The sequence below is a fragment of the Polypterus senegalus genome, chromosome 1 (genome assembly GCF_016835505.1).
Source record: "Polypterus senegalus isolate Bchr_013 chromosome 1, ASM1683550v1, whole genome shotgun sequence".
Lineage (NCBI taxonomy): Eukaryota > Metazoa > Chordata > Cladistia > Polypteriformes > Polypteridae > Polypterus > Polypterus senegalus.
The window spans coordinates 33,721,710-33,745,029 of NC_053154.1; the positions used below are offsets into that span (position 1 = coordinate 33,721,710).

The 23,320-nt window shown below is 39.8% G+C and overlaps 1 long non-coding RNA gene across 1 annotated transcript in view; it reads left to right on the plus strand.

Moving 5' to 3' along the window:
• Positions 1-9,424: 9,424 nt before the first annotated feature.
• Positions 9,425-23,320, plus strand: part of LOC120524014 — a 35,104-nt gene continuing 21,208 nt past the window's right edge. Inside the window, exon 1 of the long non-coding RNA XR_005632733.1 lies at positions 9,425-9,886. This is a non-coding gene — a long non-coding RNA (uncharacterized LOC120524014). The remainder of the gene's footprint in view (positions 9,887-23,320) is intronic.

Sequence of the window (23,320 nt, forward strand, 5' to 3'; positions counted from 1 at the left end):
GGAGTGGACAAAGCAGGAGAAAGGAGAGTGGAGGTGGCCTGAAGAAGAGGCAAAGTGTGTGTGAGGCCTGGACTTGGGGGTAAAGTGGGTTGTTTGTGCACTTAAGACTTGTAAATAGTAGTGTTAAATAAACATGTGGTGGTGTTAACAACATGTCTACCTGTCTGTGTCCGAGGCTTAGTCCACAACAAGCAAAGACTATAACTAGGGAATCAAAATGAATTGTCGTCAAGCCCAAATACAAATCTCTAAATCAAAGTTTACAGTCATAAAGTAAAGTTCACTTAAAGCAAAGGTTTGCCTCCATAATCTTGGATAATATGAAAATGCTACAACCAGTCTTATACCTGCTGCCCCCCTGATGTCAAAGGCCACACCTGGATTCATTTTTGGTGGGAGATTCTAAATGGATTTCTACAGTATGTACATCATTTTAGGACTCAAGTTTTATTATTAGAAAATTTTTTTAATCTCAGTGCAGATTCAACTTCAGCATTTTTACCATTATGCAGTGACACCATCTTGGTTTTCTAAGGGCACTGTCTTTTCAGGACATTGCTCGTTATCAGGGTTATTCTCCCAGAATCCCCTGGCAAGTGCAACTCTTGTGATGTCATTGATGTTTAAAGGAATCCATGGACATTCCCAGAGTATCCAGATTTGTGGACAGACCTTGTGTTTGGACTTCTAGGAAGAATCTTTTGTTTGTGACTTCCTGCTTCTTGAATCTTTTCTGCCTCCTGATTTCTGCTTAAAATTCTCACTTTCTGAAAAGACAGGATGGACTTATGGCTCTGACCCTAGATTACTTCTTGATTACATGTATCACCCGTTTATTTTCATGTCACTCTCAAAGTCAGTATAGCACAATTTCAAAAAATTGATAACAATGTCCTAACCAATACATATTTAAATTCAACTCTTTGAAACATACCTCAGGCACAAAAATAAGAGAAGCAAGAATTTAACATATTCCAAAACTTTAAATAACTGTAGAAAATACCCAAGAAGCACAGCAGAAATTTCAGAAAAAACTAACAGCAATACCAAAACTTGACAGTTGATTTAACTCAACACACAAGTCCTCTGTGCTCGTTTAGGAGTTGATTGGTAATGCAGGCACTCGCACCTGGCCACGTAAAACCTGGACAGAGAAGCCATTCTTTATGGCTTCAACTATAAGGCCTTTGTCTCTGGCTTACTCGTTTCCTGTAGTTATTTTGGCCTTTCAGAATTTTCATAACAAGTGATGTTTTCTTTAATTAGATTTCTAGTCTCCAGTTTCATCACAGCAACCACAGTGCCTCCAGACAAATGTGCCAGCAGAGCCATACCACCTACACAGTGAATCTGAGCCCCTCTGACGATGAGACTAACATGTGCCCTAACTGATAATATTTTTTCTTTGGACCCTATGGCTGGATTTTACTCTACAGGGAGGAACAGCAAGAATCAGAAGTGACTTGAGACACAGTTGATTCATCTTTGATAGGTGAGCCATTTCAAAGATAATCCTGCCTGTATAAGCTTCAGTCTCTATGACCTTGAACTAAATTAATGAACAAGTGCGGTATTTTTCCAAGTCCAAGTTATTTCTTCACAATTGTTGTATATACGAGGGGGGACACAAAAATAACCGGAAATATTTTTAAAACGTCTTTAATTTAATTTTCTGTACAAACTACAATTAGTCTCCTTCGAAGTACTCTCCATTGGCGGAAATATACTTATCTTACCGTTTGTTCCATTGTTCGAAACATTTTTTAAATTCGTCTGAATTAATGCCCATTAATGCTCTGGTCGTTTCTTGTTTTACCTCTTCGACGTCAGCAAAACGCCTTCCTTTCAAGTCTTTTTTCATCCGAGGGAACAAAAAGAAATCACATGGAGCTAAATCCGGTGAGTAGGGTGGGTGGTTCAGGGTTGTCATACCGTTTCAATAACAATAGTTTCTGCGACACTTTTTTCAAGAAGAAAACAAAATTTCACTGCCGCGCATTGCTCACGATAATCGGCCATTGTAAAAAAATGATGCTTGCGCAAAACTACTTTTACAAAATTCACTGAACACAAGCACAACCTTCCAGACTGATGGCACTTGGCAGACTGACTTGTGAGGAGTGTAACTAGATCGCCCTAGCGGCCCAACCACAGACTACAAGTACCAACCTGACAACAACAAAAGTATGGTTATTTTTGGGTCCCCCCTCGTATTATGTATATGTTCCTGGGTGTCCAGATCTCTACCTGCCTTTTATCCTCGGTCAGCACCACCTGCATAGTCAAAATGGCTCAGCAAAAGCATTTTGTTTTCTATGGAAGCTTAAGAGCAACTTTTGTGAACTACTACAACTGCACTATTGAAAGTATCCTGACCAGATGCATCACAGTATGGTTTGGAAATCCAGAGGAATATCCGCCCAGCTTCTCAAATCATTGGTGCTGACCTTCCACTGCTTCTACTGAACCAGATGTCTGAGGAGAGCTGGATAAATCATCTATTATGACAGTCATCCAGCTCACCCCTGTTTTCACTTCTGTCTTCCTGGATGCCATACCAGAGCCTCACCACTATCTGACTCCCCTAAGCACATTGAGGCACAGCTGGGTGGAGTGCATGAGTAGGCAAAAGGATTAAGCAGGTGGGAACATGTGTTGTCACTGTACTGTTGGTGGCATGGTGGAAGCAGCCACTGAAGAAACCTTAAAGTCTACTTCACCAGCAGTTGACATAAGGTGGTTAATCCCATTTGCAACCCCCTTGGGGCAAGGCAGGCAAAACCATTAAGGCAAATTAGGCATTCGCCTAGGGTGCAAATCATGAGTGGGGAAAAACCAGCCACACGGGACAGCTACTGAACAGTCAGTGGGCGCACTAGTAAGACTGGCCTAGGGTGCAAAATAACCAAGCACTGACACTGCTCCCAGGTCACTGAAATATTCTCCTTCACTGAAGCACACGCTGTGATGGGTCGCTTTTGGTAGCCTTTTGAACCTGACACTGTTGATAATCATGACTGGGATGAGTGTGGCAGATGAGGACAAAACACACAAGCAAGGGGATGGTGAAGAGTGCAAGTACTTTCATTATAAAAAATCCACAAAACATGTGTCCTAAAGTTCAATGCTCATAAAAGATCAGTAAGTAATCCATAAAAAAAAGTGTTTATGTGGAGGTTAAAATCAATAAATAGAAAAAGCTGTTAAAAACAGGGTTAAAACAATGCAGTGCAGGAAACTCATTTTAAAAGACACCAACAAGCCCCGGTGTCTTCCTCTAACGCTGACACCTCTCCAGTTTATCCTATTTGGACCTTGCAGCCTAGAGAGACACCGACAAGCAGGTGCAGACTCCCATCTCAACCGGTCTGTGTCCCCCTCTGCCAATCCCATGCAGTCCACGAGTAACCCCTGAGCCCTGCCCTCCTCAAACCGCTGCCAATCCAGGCTCCACCTAGCATGGGTGCTCTGTACTTCCACCGCTGCCATCTCAAAGGCGAGAACACCTCCAGATCATAATAATAATACATTTTATTTATTTGTCGGCACCATTCTAAACACTCAAGGACACCAAACAATAGATAAAACACAAGATTATAAACAAAACTAAAATAAAAAAAATTGAAATCAGAAAGAGCAAATTGAAATCAAAGAGAAAAAGCAGTCTTAAACAAATGAGTTTTAAGTTTAGATCTGAAAAGTGAAAATGATTCAATATTTCTAAGCTCAGATGGTAGTGAATTCCAAAGCCAGGTAAGACAGATGAAGGGGACAGTCAAGTGGGTGGAGGAAGAGGATCTAAGGGTACGGGAGGGAATGGCAACATGGAGGAGGTCAGACAGATATGGAGGGGCAAGGTTGTGGAGAGCCTTAAGAGTTAACAGAAGAATTTTGAATTGAATGTGGAACTTAACTGGAAGCCAGTGAAGCTGCTGCAAGTTGGGAGTGATATGGTGAATAGAGGGGGTTCTAGTGATGATGCAGGCAGCTTAATTCTGGACCAGTTGAGCTTATAAAGAGATTTGCAAGAAAGACCAAAGAAAAGGGAATTGGAAAAATCCAGATGAGAAGTGATAAGGCTATGAACAAGGATAGCAGTGGTGTGGGGAGTGAGGGACGGGGGGCGAATACGATTAATGTTACGCAAGTGGAAATATGCAGACCGGGAGATGTTACTGATGTGGGACTGAAAAGATAAAGTACTGTCAAGGATGACACCCAGACTCTTCACCTGTGAGGAAGGGGAGACAGAGGAATTATCAATAACAAATGAAAAATGATCAGTTTGTGATAATATTGATTTTGTACCAATGAGGAGAACTTCAGTTTTGTCACTATTTAATTTAAGAACATTTGAAGAAAACCAGGATTTGATTTCTGCTATGCAATCAATAAGTGAGGAGGGTGGGAAGGAAGCAGTAGGTTTGCTAGTGAGGTAGAGCTGAGTGTCATCAGCATAACAGTGGAAACTAATGTTATATTTACAAAAGATATTACCAAGGGGAAGGAGGTAAATAATGAAAAGGAGTGGTCCCAGGACAGAGCCCACCTGAAGTTACAGCGAACAAACTGAGTGCGGCCTGAGAGGTAGGATCTGAACCAATCTAGTGGAAGTGTGGGTAATGCCAATCGAAGATAATCTATTGAGAAAAGTAGTGTGACAAAGATGTCAAAGACTGCACTCAGATCAAGGAGGACGAGAATAGGAATTAAACCAGAATCAGCTGCCATAAGGAGGTCATTAGTAATTTTTATAAGTGCCGTTTCTGTACTGTGGAGGGGATGAAAACCAGACTGGAACTGTTCATACAGATTATTTTGAGATAAATGAGAATGGAGTTGAATAATCACTATTTTTTCAAGGATTTTGAATAATGAAGGGTAGATTAAAAATAGGACGGACATTACTGAAATTAGTTGGATCGGCACCAGGTTTTTTCAGTATTGGGGTTATTGCCGCAGTTTTAAAAGATGAAGGAACAGTACCAGTAGTGAGAGAAGAGTAGATTATAGCAGAGATAAGGGGGACCAGAGACAGGAGGCAGGCTTTGACCAGAACTGTAGGGAGGGGGTCCAGTTGACAGGCGGATGGCTTAGACTTACAGACAAGATCTGAGATTTTTGAGAAAGTAGGAAGCTGAAAAGAGGAAAATGAGTGAGTTGGTGGGTGAAATTCAAATGAAGTACTAGAGGAATCCGTACAGAGAGACTGATGAATCTTCTGGATTTTTTCTTTAAAAAAGGACAAAAGGGAATTGCAAAAATCAGATGAGTAAAGGGGAGAAGGTAAAGAATCCGGGGTTGTGTGATATTATTAAACAGTGAAAACAATGACTTGGTGTTGCCTTCATTGGAAGAAATAATGTGAGTATAATAGTTAGATTTAGTTTGGGCAATACAGTCCTTGTAATAAAGTATATGGTTTTTGTACATCAATTTGTGAACAAAGAGTCCAGATTTTTTACACAACAGTTCAAGTTGCCGGCCTTTGGCTTTCAAAAACCAAAGTTCAGGTGTGAACCAGGGAGCAGAAAAGGAGAAAGAAACAAAGTTTTTAATAGTTTTTAATGGAGTGAGAGAGTTAAGAATACCATTAAGTCCAGTGTTATAGTATGAGACCAGTTCTTCAGGAGTGGATAAATTATGAATATCTATATGGGAATCAATACTAAAGGAAAGAGAGTCTAAGTTAATGTTTTAATATTTACGGAAAGACATGAGACGGGAAAGTTTTAGTGTTGGAAAGTGCAAATTTAACATTGAATGAAATAAAGTGATCAGTTTTGGGGAGTTCATCCGCAGTACAATCAAGTGTCTAACTCCAGAACAGCAAATCAAGTCCAAGATATGTCCTTTGAAATGTGGAGTGGGAAGATCAGTATGCTGTTGGAATCCAAAACTCTCAAGGCAAGATGTAAAGTCTCTAGTAAAAGGGACATTGATATTATCCATATGTTGCTCCTGCTGCCAAAGACACTCAACAGAAGCGACCCACGGCCTCCTCCTGAGCGATGGCTACTCCCAACTCCACCAGCTTCCATTCTTTCCACTGGCTTGTTCTCTCTCTCTCTTGTCCCTCTCCTGCCTGCTACTTCTCCCGTCCTTTAACCTCTGCTCTCATTTCTTTTCTTTCCTCCTTTTCTTAATGTGTGCTCCCCTTTTATATACTGGGGTGCTGTTGCAGGTGCAATTGCCTGATTGCTGCCCCGGGCTGATAATAAGACTGCAATGAACAGACAGCTGACCGCCTCGCACCAACCCGGAGACAGGCCATCTTCACCGCTGATCACTCGCACCTGCTCCCACTCCCCAGCGCAAGCGCATTCATTATTTATTTATTATAACAGCCAGTTTTTCGGAGCTGCAGATCCGCTATACCACGCATGCATACATTATCTTTCCAGTGGCAGCAGGGAGTATCTTTGCAAGTAATGAAATAACTTTCTGTATAGTGAAAGAATATAAGTGATCATAAGTGTGACTTTTTTACAGCAGTTCACATCTCAGTGATTAACACTCCATGTCGATAACTTTCCAAGACGAATCCACGGCCCGGCCCTGAAAGATGCCATGGAGGAAGATGAGTGGCAGAGTAAAGTACACAAACAGCTGAATGTCACAACAATGTTTTGCTTTATGCCTTTTTTCCTTCTTAAAATGACTGAATATACTGTTGCAGAAAGACTAAATGAGAGTGTTGGAGCACCTGTGGACAAACCATCTATAATTTAAATAAGCTTTGATCAAAATAAAGCATGTGACAATGCAAAAATGGAGTCTTGTCAGACTGGAGTCATATTCAGGTTGTCCAAGATGGTGTCCAGATGGGCAGACGCCGGAAGTGATATTGCTGGAGGAGAGCTGTCAGTCTTCCGGTCTGCAGAGGGAGTAAAAGAGAGAGTGTTATCGCACAGCGCCTCCTCCTGGATTGGTGGAGAATTACCATCACTTGAACCCTTAAACTGTCTCCCATGCACATAAATGCGATAGCTGTTTTGCAATATGTGTGCAATCTCTAGACATGTATCAATTCTCAGTAATATTTTTCTCATAAAAATTTGATGTAGTGGGTATTTGATGTATTAAGGCTTTTCTTAATAATAAGACACTGATATCCATAAAGCTCCATTATAAAAGGCATGCGAGGGCTAGTTATTTTTTAAAATTTGTAAAATATGCTTCATTTTAGAATGAAATTCCATGTGGAATATTGATATAAAGAAATATTTTGAATTTGAAAAAGCATGAATTTATCCTTTAAGTGGTCTGAAAATAAACAGACAGAGAAAAAGCAATCCATTAGTATAAACAAATGAAAAACATTTGCTACTACTGGCCTCAACAACATGTCCACATCTAGCCAAACTCCAGTGCTGTAACTAGCCTAACAGCATTCTAAAAATAAATGAACGAATAAATACATAAATTAAAAACTAAAGCAATATTTATCAAAAACTTAAAAGAATACTTCAGCAGAATCAAGAATGCTAGTTCCACCACGTCATTACCCAGTAGAGTGTAGGACAAAGTGGAGATTACTCATTCAGCTAGGCTTCTTAGAGGCAGACAAGGTCTGTTAATTAAGGCAGATGATTTAACAGGAGGCAGACGTCCAGCTTCACCTTTCCCAGCCTACATTCTAGAAAGTAGTTGAAACCTTCATACCATGACCAGACTTAAGTTCATCTGATAACAAAGGTGTAAACCAGAGTTGAACTGACATCTTTGCAGAGGCCCCTTTCATTCTAGAAGGTGCCAAATGGATGCTTGAGTCCATACAAAGAGTTACAATTCAACGAATGACAACTGCAATGGACCATAATAGCGCATCAATGCTGTAGCCCATCTGCTTGAAGGTTTGGTGTGTTGTGCATTCAGAGATTCTCTTCTGCATACCTCAGTCGTAACGAGTGCTTATTTGAGTTACTGTTGCCTTTCTATCAGCTCGAACCAGTCTGGCCAATCTCCTCTGACCTTTGGTATCAATAAGACATTTTTGCCCAGAGAACTGCCACTCCCCTTTTTCGACCATTCTCTTCAAATCCTAGCTTGGAATATGATGGTTGTGTGTGACACTAACAACCATACCATATTCAAAGTGACTTAAATCACCTTTTTTCCCCATTCTTATACTCAGTTTGAACTTCATCAGGTCATCTTGACAATGTCTAGAGGCCTCAATTGCTGCCATGTGATTGGCTGATTAGATATTTACATTAACAAGCAGTTGAACAGGCGTATCTAATAAAGTAGCCAGTGAGGTATCATATTTCTATAATCCTTGTGTTTATCAATAAACTGTGTTATTCTGTTTCTTCAAATGAGTGCTTCAGTTATCAAAATGGCCGAGACCCACCTCCTATAACAGAGAAAATAAGGTAAATAAAGTAGGAGTCCTACCAAATCATTAAATTAAGACAAATCTGATAATTAATTAACCAAGTTAAATTCTCTTCATCTTTTTCCTACAAGAGGATGCAGTCCTCACCCTGGGATTGTATTTTCTATGGCTACGGCCCACAGGAGCCTACAGGTTTTAGATCTAAGATTACAGCGCAGAAGTGTATGACATTATTATTAGATTATGTTGTGCTTTTTCTGGCAACAGGAGAATTGGATTATGTGAGAGAAACTGCCTTATGAAACATTATATACAGTATATATTTATTTCTGTGCTTTGTTTGTATTTGTGTTATACACTTATAAACGCCATTGTAATTTTCACTTCAAAATTGTTTCTTTTGGGAACAGGCAGCATTACAGCTAGATGCAAATGATCTTTTATTTTCCTCATCCTTCCAGCTTTCTCACTTCTTTGAAAAGACTGGCAAGCACTCACAATGTTCCGCGGAGAAAAGAATCACTTTGCAGTTTTTGTAAACCCTTTCTTATGCAGCCATTGTCCAGTGGCTTTGAGATAAGAATTCAAGTGAAGCAACTTGCGACTCTTTCCAGCTCGATTGTTTGTGCTGATTTTATGTAACCCTACTAAGCAAACAAATGTGTTGTTAAACATTGTAACTGTTCAAGTCAAGGTCGCTCATGTGTGAATTACATGTTTGCCACCATGACGTGTAGCTGAGGAGCTCTCAGGTGACAGGACTGCATTGTGTTATCTTCCATTAAGAAGATTGGTGACACACTCAGGTCCTCCACAGAAAGAAGTCTGATGTGGCAAGTGGCTTCACTTTACAAACATGTCTAGCTTCATTTGTTATTCTACATGTACTAAATAAAGTGCATTATATCTACTATATCTGGAACACGTACAGGCACTGTGCTTATTTGACCTTTCTGGGCTACCATACTTAGATAGGTCTTTACTGTTCATGAGCAAGTCGTGTGGGTTGGTTGTATACTTGATACTTTGGGTGCTGTGAGTAATAAAAGCTTGTTTATTACATAACACACTGCGGTGGTCATTTCTATATTAAGTCAGAAGTGAACATGATATCGTCTTGACTTAGGCAGAAGAAAAAAGAGAGAAAGAAAAACACACAGCAGTGTTTCACAAGCAATCACAGCATCACGGCAGAAGGCTTTCACAAACCAGACCCTGTTGTCTTTAGCGAAGACATTACAGAAAACTTGCAAATCTTCAAGGAAGAATTCAACATTTTTACTGCAGCAACACACACAGACAAACCTCTGTGAACACAAGCAATCATCCTCCTTAACTTGGCAGGACCCGAAGCCACTGAGTGAGAGCAATCATTTGTATATGCAAACGACATGCGAGAGCTGGGTGAAAGAAGACGCATTATTGTAGAAGCCGAATCACAGGAGGATCCAGACTGTTTAAAGAGAAACCTTCATGAAACATACAGTCCACAAACAAACCTAATGATGGAAAAGCACAAGTTCAACACAAGGAACCAAATGCAAGGTGAGACAATCAAATCTTCCGTGACTGATATGAGGATCAAAGCAAAATGCTGTAACGTTGGAGTTTTAACTGATAAGGGATAGACTTGTATGTGGTATAAATAATGATAAATTAAGAAAAAGTTTGCTGTGCAACATTGAACTCACCCTAGCAAAGGCTATATCTACATGCCAAAATCACGGCCTGAGAGAACAACACACCTAAACTTTAACTGCATCATAACAACCATATGCAAATGTTAACATTACACTAACATTTATTTATATAGCACATTTTCATACAGATAATGTAGCTCAAAGTGCTTTACATGATGAAGAATAGAGAAATAAAACACAAAGTACCAAAGGCCAGGGACGACAGAAAAAACAAAAAAAAAACTCCAGACGGCTGGAGAGAAAAAATGAAATCTGCAGGGGTTCCATACCACGAGACCGCCCAGTCCCCTCTGGGCATTCTACCTAACATAAATGAAACAGTCCTCTTTGTATTGATGGTTCTCTTGGAAGGACTTGATGATGATGGTCATGTAGACTTCTGGCTTTTAATCCATCAATGTAGGACATCACGGTGCTTTGATTAGGTGATGATGGCGCAGGTCGCCACCACAGAAAACCGGGAAAAGAAACAGAAGAGAGAGTAGGGGTCAGTACAGATTTTAGATCCACCATGAATAGTTATTACTAGGCTGACCCGCCTTTTAAGGCAACCGACTTTTAAGTTGACCACTTCTTAAGACAATTCAATATGTAGATCAATTTGATATTTTATACAAACTCATTAATTTGGTTATATTGCATTTGAGCGGTATTACTTTAATACTCGTAGTTTCTGTTATTTCTGTGATGAAGTTTAAACTTTTTTTCTATATTGAGGTCGCCCTTTTGAACCCCCCTGATATTTACTACGCGCTGAGGCATTTGTACTCCATCAACATTAATTATTTCCAGAGATATAATTTTGTCTATTTTTCCAGTGCATCGCACACAAAAGCAAGGGAACGATGGGAGCACCAGAACTCTGCTCACATCATGTCGCTTCGTACCGCAAGCTGCAAGTAGTAAGTCTGTGATAAGCGGAATACCGCTACGCTTTCCACTCATGGGACGGAAGGACAATCCCGACCGCTTTTATATAGTAAGAAAGAAGAAGAAGATATCGCACAGTCTGGAGTAGAAAATCATCTTTTACCTGGAAAAACAAAACTACAAATCCCATCGTGCATTGCAAAATGGACCGGCGTGTGTGAAACTCCGCGCCTGTGTAGCACTCACGGGACGGAAGGACAATCCCGACCGTTTTTATATAAAAGGATAATGAATTGAACATATATAGTATCAGGATTAAATTAAAGTTATGAGAAGGCCATGTTAAAGTAATGTGTTTTCAGCACTTTTTTTAAAGTGCTCCACCATATCAGCCTGGCGAATTCCTACTGGCAGGCTATTCCAGATTATAGGTGCATAACAGCAGAAGGCCGCCTCACCACTTCTTTTAAGTTTAGCTTTTGGAATTCTAAACAGACACTCATTTGAGGATCTAAGGTTACGATTTGGAATATAAGGTGTCAGACATTCTGATATATAAGATGGGGCGAGATTATTTAAGACTTTATAAACTACAAGCAGTATTTTAAAGTCAATTCTGAATGACACAGGTAACCAGTGTGGCGACATTAAAACTGGAGAAATGTGTTCGGATTTTCTTTTCCTAGTTAGGATTCTAGCAGCTGCATTCTGCACTCATTGCAAGCAATTTATGTCTTTTTTGGGTAGTCCTGAGAGGAGTGCTCAGCATCTTTCAATGATATAAGAGGTCTAACTTTTGCTATGTTTCTTATGTGTAAAAATGCTGTCCTAGTGGTTAATATGCAATTTACAATTCAGGTTACAGTCAATAGTTACCCCAAAGTTCTTTACCTCCATCTTGACTTTTAATCCTAATGCATCAAGTTTATTTCTAATAATCTCATTGTCTCCATTATTGCCAATCACTAAGATTTCTGTTTTCTCTTTATTTAGCTTGAGAAAATTACTATTCATCCAATTAGAAACACAAGTAAGACATTGTGTTAGTGAATTAACAGCGTCAGGGTCATCAGGTGCTATTGATAAATACAGCTGTGCATCATCAGCATAGCTGTGGTAACTCACGTTGTAACCTGAGATAATCTGACCTAACGGAAGCATGTAGATTGAGAAAAGCAGTGGACCCAGGATAGAGCCTTGTGGAACACCATATAGGATATCATGTGTCTTTGAGTTGTAATTACCACAACTAACAAAGAATTTTCTACCTGCCTGGTAGGATTCAAACCATGTTGGGACCCTGCCAGAGAGGCCCACCCATTGACTAAGGCGATTTCTAAGAATATTGCGATCAATGGTGTCAAATTCGGCACTCAGATCTAGGAGGATGAGAACAGATAAATGGCCTCTGTCTGCATTTACCCGCAAGTCATTTACTACTTTACTGAGTGCAGTTTCAGTGCTGTGATTTGTTCTGAAACCCGACTGAAACTTATCAAGAACAGCATGTTTATTGAGGTGGTTATTTAACTGCATAATGACTGCCTTCTCTAAAATTTTACTTAAGAAAAATGGGTATAAAATTTTCAAAAGCAGAGGGGTCAAGATTATTTTTCTTGAGTAGGGGTTTAACTACAGCAGTCTTAAGACAGGCTGGGAAGACCCCCGTATCTAATGACGAGTTACAATATCAAGAATATTATCAATTAGCACGCCTGATACTTCTTTGAAAAAACTCTGATAAAACATACAGTCCACAAGCAAACATAATGATGACAGTATAAAGCATAAATTCGAAGGACCACAAATAAACAAATCCAACCAGAGACTTAAATTAGACAAAAATTATTTTCAACAGATTACCAGTTGTCGTAATTGATGTAGCAACCATGCACCCAAGAGAGACAGTTGCCCTGCATTTGGACAGCAATGTTGTGGATGTAAACAATGGAACCACTTTAAAAAAATGTTGCAGATTCCTAGAACAAAACCTAAACAGAAACAAACAAAGAAAATCAGTGAATCATCTAGAACCAGATTAAACATCAAGTGACAATGAAGAATCATTTAATGCTGATTAGATGATATTGGATGAAATGATAAACTCGGTGTTGTGGGCTACAAAATCTGAAACATTTGGACTATATTTTCATTATATTTTGTTCAAGACAAAACAACAGATGAACTTAGTACTTACATGTGCAGTTAAGATGAAAGACAATCTGATTTCCTAAATCACAGTTCCATTTCCAATTCAGGAGATTCTTCAGGCTATTGATTACTTTAAAACCTGAGATTTGGGACAACAAGTTGCTAAATGGGTTTACAGCCTGGGAAAGGAATACATGGTAGTAGGTACTAAGCAACATCAAAAGGTTTCATCGTTTGGGAAACGGGCAAGTAAATTCATTCATCATATTGACAAACAGCCAGCCAATCAGAATATCTAACAATCATATCTTGTGAAACCCCCCATTAGAATTTTATAATAAATATGCCTTGGCTGAAGAACGACATCAGAAGAAGAGACGAAGATGTCAGGAGAAGGAAACAGAGCAACGTCAGAAGAAGGCGCTGGCAACGTGTGGCCATTTCCATCAAAATCTTCAGAAAAGCAACTGTTGAACAACAGTGAGTGCTAGAACACAAGCCGCCTCATGTTTAACTTTTTGTAAGCTTTTTCCAAAGACTATATATATCTAGACTTTACTGTTCGTTCTATTTTCTATTATTCTTTGTTCTACTATTATTATTATTTCTGTAATAAATACCACTGATGCTTTTAACTTTCTATGCTTTGTCTTAATGTCTAGATAGAAGGCAAATTTCTTTGAGCACCTGGTTCAGCCAGAGGTTTGCCATTACCGCTGTGCTGCGAGGTTTATTTAGGCTGTGGGTGAGAGCTCCACCCAAAAGTAGGGAACAGTACATAAAGTAAGGCATTCTTGGCTGATAGTCAAGGATGCTGAGCCTTTGTACTTTGGATGTTTGAATGCATTCTTGGAGACCAAAAGTAATATTTAGGATTGAGATATCTCTAAAACATCGTATGTTGCTTGTGCCAATAATAAGTAAGTCTCTTGAAGTGCTGAGAGAGTGACAGGCTGTGTTATTCCTAAGGCACTTGTGTGGTTTAACGTGCTAGAGGTTAACCAGCTGTGTGTGTGTCATTCATGGGGCACTGTCGTCGTTAGGGTCTGTGTGTATTGTGACAGATAGGGGGCGCTATCGCTCCCTTGAACCCCAGTCCAATACGCCAGACACCAGATAAAAGTCAAAATGTTGACTTTATTAACACAGCACAGTGCACAAAGCACCCTCTCCTCCACAATACTCATTAATATACTCAAAACAATCACAATAAACAATCCACCACTCCCAGACTCATTGCCCTCCTACCACCCAGCTCAGCTCGCCGTCTGGGAGCTGCCACAGTCCTTTTATAGTCCGTGTGTATAGTCGGAAATGCTTCTGAACCCTCAGTCCATGTGACTTCTTAGCACTTCCAGGTCAGATCAAAACTATTTTACTTCTTTACCCCGGAAGCACGTCATTCCCCTTGTCCATGTGACTCAGACGTACTTCCGGGGCGTAGGGCAAATAATATGCTTTGCTCCTCCCTGCAGCTCCATCTAGGGGCCCCTGGGGTATCTTGGGATTCACTGCTGGTCTTCAGGGCACCTCTATTCCTGCAGGGAGGGCTCCATCTGGCGGCCTGTGGGTATTGGCCGGGATGACAAGCCGGCCATAGACCACTGTATGTAAGTCTCATGAAGTCCTAGGACAGTGACAGGCTGTGTTATTCCTAAGGCACTTGTGTGGTTTAACGTGCTAGAGGTTAACCAGCTGTGTGTGTGTCATTCATGGGGCACTGTTGAGTTTCAGTGTGTATGCGTATATCTATGTGTGCATGTCATAATCTTAAGGTGCAACAGTAGACCAACCTGGTAATTAATCTGATGAGTGCACTTACCCCTAAGTAAAGGGCAAATACAATGACAAGCAAAAAAAAGAGATATTTACTACTGTTCACATAAATGGCAAGCATGTTGAAATAAAAGTCAACACTGGTGCAAAATGTAATGTCTTATCATATGATCTTTTCAAAAATGTGGAACATGGATAATGCCTGAACTACACAAGAAATGAGTACATGGGCAATCCTAGCACCAAGAAACGATGATGTCAAACAAATTAATGTCACAAATGTTGATCGGTTACATGACAAATTGATTAAATGCGTATCAATAGACGTTGCTGAAACAGTTGGTGGTGACTCTGGACATAGTAAATTCGTCACTAGATACTGGGGTCTTCCCAGACTGTCTTAAGACTGCTGTAGCTAAACCCCTACTTAAGAAACATAATCTCGACCCCTCAGCTCTTGAAAATTTTAGACCCATCTCCAACCTGCCTTTCTTAAGTAAAGTTCTGGAGAAGCCAGTCATTATGCAGTTAAATGACCACCTAAATAAACATGCTATTCTTGATAAATTTCAGTCGGGTTTCAGAACAAATCACAGCACTGAAACTGCACTCAGTAAAGTAGTAAATGACTTGCAGGTAAATGCAGACAGAGGCAATTTATCTGTTCTCATCCTCCTAGATCTGAGTGCCGAATTTGACACCATTGATCGCAATATTCTTAGAAATCGCCTTAGTCAATGAGTGGGTCTCTCTGGCACTGTCCTAAATTGGTTTGAATCCTACCTGGCAGGGAGAAAATTCTTTGTTAGTTGTGGTAATTACAACTAATGCTTCCATTAGGTCAGATTATCTCAGGGCACAACGTGAGCTACCACAGCTATGCTGATGACACACAGCTGTACTTATCAATAGCTCTTGATGACCCTGATTCTATTGATTAACTAACAGAATGTCTGACTAGTATCTCAGAATGGATGAATAGTAACTTTCTCATGTTAAATAAAGAGAAAACTGAAATCTTAGTGATTAGCAATAATGGATACAATGAGGCTATTAGAAATAAACTGGATACATTAGGATTAAAAGTCAAGACGGAGGTAAAAAGCTTAGGGGTGATTGTTGACTGTAATCTGAATTTTAAATCACATATTAATCAGATCATTAGGACAGCATTTTTTCACTTAAGAAATATAAGTAAAGTTAGACCTCTTATATCACTGAAAGATGCTGAGAAATTAGTTCACGCGTTTGTTTTCAGTCGACTAGATTACTGTAATGCACTCCTCTCTGGACTACCCAAAAAAGATATAAATCGTTTGCAACTAGTGCAGAATGCAGCTGCTAGAATCCTAACTAGGAAAAGAAAATCCGAACACATTTCTCCAGTTTTAATGTCACTACACTGGTTACCTGTGTCATTCAGAATTGACTTTAAAATTCTGCTTATGGTTTATAAAGCCTTAAATAATCTCGCCCCATCGTATATATCGGAATGTCTGACACCTTATATTCCAAATCGTAACCTCAGATCCTCAAATGAGTGTCTCCTTAGAATTCCAAGAACAAAACTTAAAAGAAGTGGTGAGGCGACCTTCTGCTGCTATGCACCTAAAATCTGGAATAGCCTGCCAATAGGAATTCGCCAGGCTGATACAGTAGAGCACTTTAAAACACTGCTGAAAACACATTACTTTAACATGGCCTTTTTATAACTTCATTTTAATCGTAATTTAACTTAATCCTAATATTCTATATGTTCAATCTCCTCAAAATAACTATTCATGGTGGCTCTAAAATCGGTACTGACCCCTACTCTCTTTTCTGTTTCTTTTTCCGGTTTCTTTGTGGTGGTGGCCTGCGCCACCTCCACCTACTCAAAGCTTCATGATGCTCCAACAACGATGGATGGATTTAAAGGCAGAAGTCTACGTGACCATCATCTTCATCAAGCCCTTCCGTGAGAACCCTAAATCCAAAGAGGACTGTTTCATTTATGTTAGGTAGAATGCCCAGAGGGGACTGGGCGGTCTCATGGTCTGGAATCCCTACAGATTTTATTTTTCTCCAGCTGTCTGGAGTTTTTTTGTTTTTTCTGTCCCCCCTGGCCATTGAACCTTACTCTTATTCGATGTTAATTAATGTTGACTTATTTTGTTTTCTAATCGTGTCTTTTATTTTTCTATTCTTTATTATGTAAAGCACTTTGAGCTACTGTTTGTATGAAAATGTGCTATATAAATAAATGTTGTTGTTGTTGTTGTTGACTGTGCGAAAGATGAAAACATCAACTTACAATATCCCGAAGAATACCTACAACCGTTAACACTGTCGTCTTCCACCGCACAAATTATTGTAGAAAGAAGGATGTATCCAAGAAAGGTAATGTAGTACATCTTCAGCGGATAACGTTAGACAACAAAGGAGATCTTGATATGCCATTCGTAATAAAACATTTACAGGTTCTGTTAGAATAGCTTTTGCTAAATAATCAAAAAAGCCATTTTATTTAATTGAGAGAAAGAAACAAAATTCAATCACGGGCAGTTACACGTTGCGTTGTCACGATAAAAGTCTAAACACAGAATCAAAATTCAATGCGATATTGTCAAAAATGTAATTTAAAAAGTTGTTTTTAATGAAGTTTTACTGTAAAAGTTTAAAAGGTTATTTGCATGTTAATTTCAAAGCCAAACAGAACGAAATTGTATTATGCAATGAATAACTCTACTTTCAAATTATTATATTTTATTCTTTTTTTAATATGGTTAATTACTTTCTGTAATGTAAAATAGTTCTATTATGCATACATAACAATTCCCATGAAAATAAAAATCTATTGAAATTGTACAACCACATCCCCATACATGAGCGACAGAACCGCAAAGAGGCCAAGTGCATAGCGCAGGCAGGGGAGTTAGTGAGCATGGGGCAAAGATCCCTAGTTTAGCCTAAAAAAAAAACTGTAACGTTTTGCAGTTTTGCAAATGCTTATTTGCTGGTAGTTTATTAAACAACAAGAAGTCGCAGGTCTAAAACCTTAGGATTATTTAGATGCCTAATTGAACGCTATTGTGCCATTCTGTCTCTTGTTCATATGGGCTAGCTAGAGAACACGTATAGGCTCTCAGGTGACAGAAAGGAGGGCAAGGAGTCTTTCTCCCCAATATAAGTGCATATTCTAAATTGTTAGTGATTAGGTCCTGCCAGGTTTTAAAAAAGTTTTGAACAGACAGTCTAAGTGAGAATTTGATTTTTTTCCAATTTCAGATAGTATACATTAACAAATAGTAACATTAGTTACTTACTGACTTAAAAGAGGTGCTAGGATTCTTCCAGTTCAATATGATAAGTCTACGTGCTAATAGTGAAGTAAAGACAATTACAGTTTGTTTGCCCTTCTTTTTTTCTGTTCAATGCATGCAGAGTGCAAAACCAGCTGGAGTACTTTGTTTGTGTGTGTATACGTTTTAAATTATTCACATGTGCATGAAGCTGATCAGGCAGCACCAGAAAGGGTGAAGTGGACTGTGCTTACTGCATGCATGTGTGGCCCTAATTGGGCAGGTAGTGTAGATCGGGTAGTGACATACACATCCAACTTGGCTGTCACAGCTCTGTGATGTCATGCTGGCCCCACAAAGAATCATGTGGCGCTAGGCAAAAGAAAAATTTGACAAACAGGGTCACTGGTGAACCCAGCACATTCAGTGCAAAAAATGGTTTGGGAAAATTTAATCAATCAACTGTCGCAGTAGGGGGCAGTAGTGCTCCCTTGAACCCTCAGGTACCACGTCAAACACCTGGTAAAAGTGCCACAGTAATTCTTTTTATTATAATAATTACGTGCACTAAGCACCCTCCACACCACACTACTCATAAATAACCAATAATACACAATAAACAATCAATAATCCAATCCTTCAGCTCCCAGACGCGTTGCCCTCCTACCACCCAGCTCAGCTCATTGTCTGGGAGTTCCCATGGTCCTTTTATACTCCCTGACCCGGAGGTGTTTCTGCCCAACAGTCCACAAGTCCTTATTCCTTCCGGGTCAGGGTAAATAGTCCTTTTTTTTAACCCGGGAGCACGTCGTTTCTTCCTGCCACGTGACCGTGACGCACTCCCGGGTCATAGGGCACATAAGAGCCTATGAGCCCCCCTACAGCGACGCCTGGTGGCCCCCAAGGTAACCAGCAGGGCTGTGTACAAACACTACATAGTCCATGATGCCCTGCTGGAACTCGGGGCATGTTCATGCTGTTGGGAGAGCTCATCCTGTCGGCCTGGGGGTGAGTAAAATGCCGGCAATCCACCACACAACACTACACTTCAATATACAAACTTATTCTAATGAAAGGTGTCTGTTTGATCCTTCCAGCTTCATTTCTTCCAGTTTAGTTTCAGAAAACTGTAAAATGTCTCCAGAACTCTATGAATGAAGAAGGCTAGAAAACTCCACAATCACTGGCCAATATGACAGGCTCATTCTGTCACATCAATGTGAATATGTATGAGATTCCAACTGACCAGCACCTCAACTAGGTTTGGGTCCAGCCTTGTCCCATTGCTGCTAGAATAGGCCCCTAGCTCCCCTTGACCTTGAGTTTGCACGTTAAAAAGTGGATTGATGGGCATCTGTGTTTAGATAGTATGAAGGATAGGGGGCATCACTGAGCCCCAAACTCTGGACACAACTGACATAGACAGAACCACAGATACAAATGTAATAATTGTATTCTATCTATTACCACTACAGGCCTTTCTAGAATCTTTCTAGAATCCATACAACACAGCATGTCCTACTCCTCCTTCACCAAACAAGTGCTGTGCTATCCGTCCCAACTCTAGCTCAACTGGGTGAGGCTAAGCGGCTTCTTTAGTCTTAGCATGAGCTGTGGTTGTCCTTATGAGAATCTTAACCCTGGGATGTTGCATCTACCGAAAAGAGGGATAAGGGATCCAAACATTATGATAGATAGATAGATAGATAGATAGATAGATAGATAGATAGATAGATAGATAGATAGATAGATAGATAGATAGATAGATAGATACATCGCGATTTGAACGTGGAAAAGTTCTTACGCAACATTTCTGAGCGTACGCACCGTTTATACATGAGGCCCCTGCTCCTGAAAACTTGAAACAGAGGATTAGACCCACAAGAGAATGGCAGAGACCAGAAGAATGATCAGAATCTTTAGTATATAAGCTGTGTACATAAATAACGAATGAATCAGTAAATTTGACTGCATTGGTAACAAGTAGGATACAGGTGTGCTGTACAAGAGCTGGGACAGAATTAGGCAGATCTTTAGGGAGAGAGTTATACAGTGGGCTCAGGACGAGTGACTGTTGTGGACTACTTTTATATAAATGTTATGAAGTCACTTTGCAAAAGGTTCAGTTTATACCTATTTTAGTTATTTTACTTCAGCAGATCTATTGGAGGGCAGCAAGTGAACTCTTCATTTACTTTCATCAGTCTAATGAGACAAAGAGATTCCTAAGCTTAGATAAACATATATAAGAAAGACAGCTAACAAGCAGTAAATCATCCAGCCGACTCTGGAGAAGAAAGTTAGAAAACTAAAGTACACAACTTATCACATGATTCAAGCTGTGTCATGAGGCTAAAAGAAATACTTCATTCTTTTAGTGCACAATCTATGAGTAATGGACTGGCGTCATGTCCAAGGATTGTTCCTGCCCTTTTGGGATAGAATCCAACTCCATCTGGCCCTGCTCAGGATTAAGTGGGCTAAGAGTATAGTATGGTATGAGTATACAGGTAGATCGATAGATAGATAGATAGATCGATAGGAAAGGCACAATATGATAGATAGATAGATAGATAGATAGATAGATAGATAGATAGATAGATAGATAGATAGATAGATAGATAGATAGATATGAAAGGCTCTATATAATAGATAGATAGATAGATAGATAGATAGATAGATAGATAGATAGATAGATAGATAGATAGATAGATAGATAGATAGATAGATAGATAGATAGATATTAGTCTGAGGGAACTGTGGTGCTTTTTGTCAGAGTGAGGCATCATGAAGGCAACTTGCCATTAGTAGAATAAAGCCCCAGAAGTTCTTCTTGGCAATCTTCTGCTTAGCAGTGTTGTCTAAAAGTCCTGATTGCCTGAGTATCAGAGAGAGGATTAGCAGCATTGTTCATAGTGGCCATCAGTTTTGTCTCTATTTATTTTACATAGGAAGGATGATATATGAATTAATTGTATTTAACCAGCTTCTCTTAACCATCCCCTTCTCTTACGTGTGTGGTGCTTGGGTGCCATCAAGGCAAAGTCTTAAGCCAAATCAGGAAAAATAAGCAATTCTGAATCCCAATATCTTCTTTAAACTGTTAAAGCCGCTTGTTCAATAAAAAGAGTGTCACTCAAAAAAACTTGTATTGCAAGTTGAAATCCAGCAGCCACACGCCTGGAATGGAGCAAAGGAAATATGTGAATTGTTATCTGACACTTTTCTGCTCATGTGGGTATTTGATCTAAATGTGCCTGAAATTGTTCAGCATGAGTGCCAATAGCAGCAGCTTGTTTCATTTAGTGTGATCTGCCGAATTAACAAGTCTGTTTTGAACTTTTTGCCTTCAAATGCACATATTAAGCAGGTATCACACATGTTTTCTTTGGAACGCTGCCTTAAGTTTATTATGTGGACATTACAACAGACAGTTTGGCCTTCGCGCACAAAGCCTCCTACATTTTTATTATGCATCTAACCATTTTGATTAAACTGATGGAGCTAACAATGACATAAAGACCTCGTCATTAAGTGAATTCATAATTAAAGGAGTGAAACTCACCATCCCTCCACCAAGAAGTGATAATAATCTTCTTATGCCTTACAGAGTAACTTCTGTAATGTTTCTGTTTAGTAATCATAAAGTCACGGGGTTGGAGTCCTGTAGGGGAAAAACCTGCCACAGATGTGCTGCGAATCTGCTGCTGTACTGTGTAATTGTAATGTAGGCAGCCCTACACGATGCTGAACATCTCTGAAGTGGGATACCATTTGGATGGGTCATTAGCCCTACATGTACAGGGAGATTTTGATGAGCAGGGCCCCAAGTTTTGATGTGTTACTCATGTAATAATGAAGGAGAGAAACAAAATAAATACAGTGCATACATTCAGCGTTGGAAATGGTCGCCTTCTTCTTGCAAACACAGATCGACACGGCACTCCATATTGGCAAAGGTATCTGCAAGCATTGTGGGGGTGTTGGCAGCAATGTTCTGTTCAATGTTTCACTGTAATTGTTCCAGTGTATGAGGCTGGTTCTTGTACAATTTTCCTTTCAGCACTCCCCAAAGGAAGAAATCGGTGGGTGACAGGTCCAGGGAACGAGGTGGCCATAGCCCCTTTGAAATGACCTGTTTTGCCAAAAAAAATTATTCAATTTGTGCCATGCTGCGAGCTGACATGTGACATCTTGCTGGAAATAAACTTCTCTGATCTCACGGTCATCCAGTTCATTCACAAATAAGTCAAAAATGTTCGGGTACACGTCACGGGTGAAAAAAACGGGGCCTATTATGTGCAACTGAGATATTGCACCCCACACACCAACCTTTTCATCATGGAGTGGCTGCTTGTGAATTGCAAATGGATTGCTGCTTCACGAATTCACTTTGCTGTTAGCAGGCCTCATCTGTGAACCACGTTCTGTCCAATATTCCCTCATTCTCCTTCACAAACTCTTGGAACCGTTGACAGTATGCCGCCGTTTTCTCCTTATTGGTTAGCTTCAGTTCCTGAACAACAGTGGAATGATATGCATGCAGTTTTGTTTTCTTTGTAGCCTTCTAAAATGTCGAATATGACCTTCCCGTCTCTTGGGCAAGACATCAAAAAGATTTCATTGGCAATCGCTGGAGATGACAGCGGACGTCATCCACAACTTGTTGTGACATTTTCGGTTGCCCTCTAGTATACACAGGCAGCACTGATCCTGTGGCTTCCAATCTCCATGCCAGGTTCTGATAAGATGTTTTAATGGTGTTTCCCTAACACTGTACTTCTACCTGAATGCTATCTGAGACTGCTTAATGGAACCGATACACCAATACGTCCTAGCAAGAAAATAATTGTTCCCTGTACTGAATTTAGAGGGAATCTGCCAATGCATTAAGTTTGTGTACACAGGTGCCAGGCCAGCAGACAGACGCCGCCATTCTTGACGTGAGTTGGAGTTTCATTCCTGATTTAATTTAGATATGTTTCATGCAGATTTGATTATTTTTATTATCAGTTAATCATATTATTAATAGGGCTGTGACATCTTTTTTCTTTTGCTGTCATTGCTTCTTCTTCAGCTTAGGTGAGGCCATGCAGTACCAGAGCTCATTGTCAAGAATTTGATTGTCATTTGTGTACCTTTAATATCACAACACATGCATCTATCCATTATCCAACCCACTATATCCTAACAACAGGGTC